We start from the raw sequence: 6,356 nt of genomic DNA on the forward strand, positions 1-6,356 counted from the left end.
GGTTGCTGCCCAGCCAGCCGTGCCTCCATTTCAGATTCCTCAGCGGCCCAGCACCACGGGGTTACCACAAGGCAGACGTTCTGATGCATGTACAAACGATCCTGTTGAGATCACCAAGTCCCTCATCACTCCCTCCCAGGAGGAAGGTGTACAATTACCAATACCCTGAAAGTCAGAGAACCATACAAAAAGTCCCAGTCCCTTTACCATCAATTAACTCAATATCAATTGTAATTTAATCACTGCCCTGTGAGCCATCTATGTTACGTGAAAGCTGTGATCACAGGGGCCTTTTGGAAGAACATGTTGTTGTAATATACATTAATAATTTATCCATTAGCGAAGGTTGAAAAAATGAGTTCCCCTCATTTTAGTTCTGAAATTTAAAGTCTAGATAAAGCAACCAAAATATTTATTCAACCAGCATTCATTGAACTCACTCTCTGTGCCCGTCAGGGGTTGATCCACAGAGTTACTGTAGGGGGTTACTGTAGGGGTCAGACCTATGTGCTGTGGGGGCTGGGTACGTGGCCTTCGTAAGCCTGTCCCCTGCGTATGGCACTGGGCCTGAGTCAGCAGGGAAGGGAAGATAGATTGAAGTGGGCACCCATGAGGACAGCTGGAATCCATGGATATGATCTGGAACCCACACTGCCTTCCCGGCCTCCCAGCCTCCACCTCCGACGCCGTGGCTGACTGTAAGACCGCACAACTCACTGTACAGCTCCCCCAGCTGAGCCCAGATTTGGAGCAGCTGACGGAGGAGGGGCAGGGAGGCTGGGGCCCCAGCGGCAGGGTGAGCCAGCAGGCCTGCGGCAACGTCCTGAGCTGTGATGGCCCGACCTTCCCGGGGAAAGTGTGGCTGCCACCTCATTTCCACTTGCAGCTGCCAGCTTTTTCTTGACCCCAGCCCTAATTCATCACCATGCAGGAGAGGAGACTGGGAACGTGTTCCAGCTAAACGGACACATCCCAAGCCCACCACTTATGTGTTGCACTGGAGGAGGTGTTTCCACATCCTCTTAATGTCTTTCCCCCCTTGAAGACCTCTGGCCGTTTTTTCCTCTTAAGTGACATGAGAGGTTTGTGCAGTGTCGATGGACCCATGTAGACATTGGGGACAGCCACGCCTGGACTCAATCCCAGCTCCACTACAAGTGTTTGATCTTGAGAATCACTGACCTTCAGTTTCCTACCTGTAAAATGAGGCAAAAAGAGGAGCTGCCTCACAGGGAATCAATGAGGTAAAGTCTGTGATGTGCCGGCCCGGGGGACGCTCCCATGTTGAACTCCCTCAGCTACCCTGCGGGGCTCACAGCCAGTGGGAGAGGGAATTCCACTCCAGTGTGGGATCTGGGCGAAAGGGGCCATGGGCATGAAGCACGTGTGGCCAGAGACAGGTGTGTGCCCTGAGTGTTGGGCGTGTGGACACGTGGAGGGAACCGGGAGGAGAGCCTTCAATGCCACCCAAAGGGTCTCGGGCCATCATGGAGGCAGCTGGCCTTTCAGCAGGAAGTGACATGCATCCTGCCTGTCAGAGCACGGTCGGTCAGGAGGAGAGTGGCCTGGCATGGGGAGCACTGAATGAGGGGATGCAAGACAGTGAGGACCCCCTAAGAACATCTGTGGCCAAGCTGGTGCCTGCTCTGAGAAGGCCCTGTTCTAGGTGCTTCACAAATACTAAACTCAAACCTTAGAACCACCTGTGAGGCACGTGCTCTTATTATCCTGACTTTACAAGTGTGGAAACCGAGGCGCAGAGAGGGTCACCGGCCTGATTGTCCACTGAGCCCATGGTGGGGCAGGATTCAAACCTAGGGCTCAGAGGCAGGAGCTTTAGAATCTGTGAGATACTTAGGACTTAACACTGACTGGGCTTAGTTCCACAATACATGCACCCCAATGTTCATTGCAGCACTAGTTACAATAGCCGGGACACATCACTTTTAAAAGATCAGGGCGAGTGTGGACTCAGGGCCACTGCGCCTAGGCTTCTCTGCTCTCCATCAAAGAACTTCCACCTTCCTTTAGTGGCCCCTCTCACTTTTGCCCCCAGTACTCAGCAAGTTTTCTTGCAACAAATGATTAGTTCTTCTCTTCTGACTTGTGGGGCTCCCTGCCACAGACAGCACAGCTCTTGCCCGGCTGAACCCCACCCCTGCTTCATCTCAGTTCTGCATGGGCTTCGCTCTTCCCACTCGTGGAAGGGAGGCAGCTCAGGGACCACCAGTGGGGGCCCTCTTAAGACACTTCCACTCTGATTCAGAAACACACTCCTACCTCTTTACTGTTAACTCCTACAGATGCAGCCAGCAGTTTCTGGGCGCTTCTCTCAGCAGGTGCCTCATACTGGCTTCTCCGCTAGGGTTTCAGGACAAACTACCACGGAACTGCCTCAGACTCCCCCTTCCCAGTCCTCCCCCCTCCCCCTTTTGTCTAGAAATCACTTTGGTTTATCATCAGGAACTGAGCAGGTCCAAGACCCAGGCTTCCGCTTCTGCCCAGGCCAGTACTCTTTCTTTGAGGTGAAAACCTTAAAATGTAACTCCCTGCCCTTGATGGGAAGCAGTATGGAGTGAATAAGCATGTTTTAATTTAGGCAGGCTAGTTTGGGATACCTTAAAAAAAAAAAACAACAAGACAAAGCCAGATATAAAGGTGTCTGGCAAGATTAGAATCAGAGTAGGTGATTTGCTTCTAAAAATTAGTTTCAGTGAGTCCCAGGGACTAATTAAGGTTTACTTTTAAAAGCGTCCCCTTGGTACGCAGCCGCCTCCTGCATGCTGTGCATGTTATTGGGACTCGCATATAGGAAATGGTATGTGAGGATCCAAACAGGACTCTGCTGCCATTCTCCTTGTCGTCTCTGATCTTCATCACTAGACCCAGCAACCCTCAGCCCTCCCTGCCACCTTCCCTGCACCTCTCGTTTACAGAGGCAAATGGGCCTCCGGCCACAGAATATAAAGTCTTGGGCTGTTAGAGGAGTCCCCTCCTCTTTGCCTGCTCTTTCCTGTCCCTTCCTTGAATACTCTCCCCCATTAGTGCTGCTGGGAAACACATAGGACAAGCAAAGCAACTATTTAAAACCTTGTAACTAGGGACTTTCCCCTCCTCCCCTCACTTCTTCCTTCCATCCTGTTCCTCCTTCTTCCTTCAATGCCCTTCCCACCCACAAGGAATTTTCCTATCACTGTGAACTTTGCTGGTGCAGAGGAACACCTTTTTTTTTTTGGACCGTAGACACCCAGCCATTTCTTAAACCTCCCCAAAATGGAAAAAAAAAAAAAAAAAAAAAAGAGTCCTTATTGACCTGGTTGTTCAAAGGATAAGAATAGCTTTATCCTACTTAGTACCAAACCCACTTCAGTACCCTTACTGAGGCCATGAGAGCCTAGGGGTTTCTGCCCAGGACAGGAGCCATGGCATGTTGGCAGAGACCAAACAGGGACCAGGAAAAGGGGTGATGTTCCCTTCCCACACCGCCTCCAACCTCTGTCAGCAATGAGCTGCCCTGAACAGTGGCAGGAACTCCCCCTCTGCACAGTAGCTGGTCAGGGTTGAGTGCAGTCCTGGGAGCCAGGGGATAGCATGCCCGGTTGTGTCAGCTGAGAGGATCTGTGCACATCTTAGAGCAATGAGAAGCCCACGCTCCGCAACGAAGAGTAGCCCCTGCTCACCACAACTAGAGAAAGCCTGCGCGCAGCAACGAAGACCCAACGCAGCCAAAATCGAAAAAAACAAAAAACAAGTCAGGATTCAGAAAGATGTTACTATTTGCAGCCTGGTTTAGTGCAGTGGTTCTCAAAGTGTGAACCATTTTGTTTTAATTTCTAATACAGTACAGTAAATGTTGATAGATTTAACTCAAACAGATCTTTTGGGTCTTTAATAATTTTTGAGAGTGTAAAGAGTCCCTGAGACCAAAAACCAGAGAACCTCTGGTTTAGCGGAAGGACTGTACATTTTGGAATGAAGTGGTTTTTGTTTTGTCTCCTCTGTCACCCACTAGCTGTGTAACCCAAGCCAAGTTATTTCAACTCTCTGGTCTTCCACTTTCTATGGATTAGGCTAATTGCCCTTATAATTATCTGCTCAAGAATGTGTCCCTGATTATGTCTGTGGGGTTGGTTTCACATCCTCAGAGCCTAGCACAGCACATGGCATGATACACGACGGGGTCTCAATAAATAATTACGAATTGATTGGCGGGCCGGGTGAGAGGATTAAGTAGGATAATACGCGTAAAGTGCTGCTGAGGTGCCTGGCACACGGCAGATGTCACAGGTGCTCAGTAGATGGCAGATCGCTTCCTCACCACCAGTGCTGTTCTCCACTGTACCCCCCAGCAGAGAAAATGCACAGTTTGTCTAAGTGAATCGCTAAGTCGCCGGTTCTCAGCGTGTGGTTCCCAAACCAGCAGCATTAGCATCACCTGAGAAACTGTCAGAGAGACAAATTATTGGGCTCTAATACTAGACCCACCGAATCATAAACTCTGGAGGTGGCGCGCACGGATCTGTGTTAAATATTACTGGAACGTACTGAAAGGGAGGCGGGGTGGGGGAGGGGGGTTAGGAGGTTGAAAGGCTGAGTCCCAGCGCCGCAGGTCCAGCCCGGGGACACCCCGCCCCCCGCACAGCCCTCCCAACCCCCCTCGCTTCCCCGCCGTCGGGAGGAGGGGCGCTGCGACTCCAGCGGGACTCTGGGCCTCCCCCTCCACGATTCCCCCGGGACGCGCAGGGCGGGGGGGCCCCCTCCCCACCTACGCTGGGCCTAGCGAGACGGTGGGAGGGCAGGGGCGAGATGAAGGACTAAATTCCCCAGACTAGGATGCTGCGCAGCTCTTCCTAAACAGGAAGACGAGGCAATTTGGGCCAGAGAGTCAGAAGTGCCCTGTAACCAGCTTCGCCTCTCTGGGCACCTTTTTGGGGTTCCTCCAACCCCATCTCCAACCCCATCTCCCAGCCTTGGAGGTCGGGCCGGGGAGCCGCAGGGGGGGGAATCCTCCGGTGCTCTGGTGCCCTCTAGCGGCCATAGGCTCTAAAGCCACCTCTCAGCCCTTCCTCCTGCCTCTCTCCCCAGCGCGCCGGGGCTGCCCTGGCCTTCGGCACCTGCCAGCCTGATTCCATTCCTCCTCTCCCTCTAAGTGCAATGAAATGCCGTACAGAGGTTTAGGATCTCTCGGAGAAGGTCTTTTAGTCAATACACTTTAACCCTGAGAACGTTGTTTCTAGAATAAACCTGAAATACTGTATTTTTCTCCATGTGTTTCCAAGGAGAAACAGCCCAGTGTGTGCTGGGTCCCTCGCTGAGAGCAGTCTCTGGGCATCCTGTCCTCCCTCTTACGGCGTCCTGCCTTGTTAGGCAGGGAAGGCTCCCAGCGCCGATGCCTGGGCCTCTCTGAGGGACGCTGACATGTGGGATCACGACGGCTCCTGGGAAAGTGGGGAGAGTGAGGGCTGGGCATCTGGTCTGCATCAGACCCCAGCGCTGCCCCTACCAGCTGTGTGACCTGGAAACATTCCCTGACCTCTCTGTGTCTAGCTTTCCGACCGTGACAGAGGATTGCTGTGCTTGGCACACAGGAGGCCCTCGACCAGAGGAGAAAGCCAGTCTCCCCAAAGAACCACTCCTCTTACATGCCCAAAGCAAAAGGCATGTGCCACTCATCGCAGAGCTGCTCCTTGGCCAGCAGGGCAAGGGCAATCCAGCAGCTCCTCCCGTCCCTGCCTGAGGGCTTTCGCTCCTCAGTGAGGGTGACTCGGAGCAGGTCTGGCGTCCCAGGAAGTCTGAACTGAGCTTCTGTGACTTGGGGGAGTTCCCTGTTCCACACAACTTGGTTTCCAGATCGTTCCAACAAGGAACAAGAGCACCTGCTCAGTGTTTCAGCTGCAAGGTCCTCCCTTTAGAAGTTGCCCCATCACTTTGGGGCTGGGAGATGTGAACTCCACAGCGCATGACCATCTGACTGATGACTTCAGGGGAATTGTGCCCGCCCACCGCTGCACTCCGCATGCCGCCTCCTAGAAGAGGGGTTAGTGATCCCCGGCCATGTGCAGTTTTATCAGAACACAGCCCCGGCCACTACTGTAACCACATGTGTGAGAAACAGAGGATCCCGAGTGCTTGGACCCCCGTCACCCAGAAAGCAGAAGTCAGGGCAACAAACTTGTAGATCATATATCTGATAAGGGGTTAACACCCAAAACGTATAAGGAACTCCTACAACTCAACAGCAAAAAAATCAAGTAATCCAATTGAAAAACAGGCAAAGGAACGGAATAGACATTTTTCCCAAGAAGACATACAGATGGTCAACAGGTACATGAAAAGATGCTCAACATCACCCATCA

Source organism: Stenella coeruleoalba (assembly GCF_951394435.1).
Source record: "Stenella coeruleoalba genome assembly, chromosome: 18".
NCBI lineage: Eukaryota > Metazoa > Chordata > Mammalia > Artiodactyla > Delphinidae > Stenella > Stenella coeruleoalba.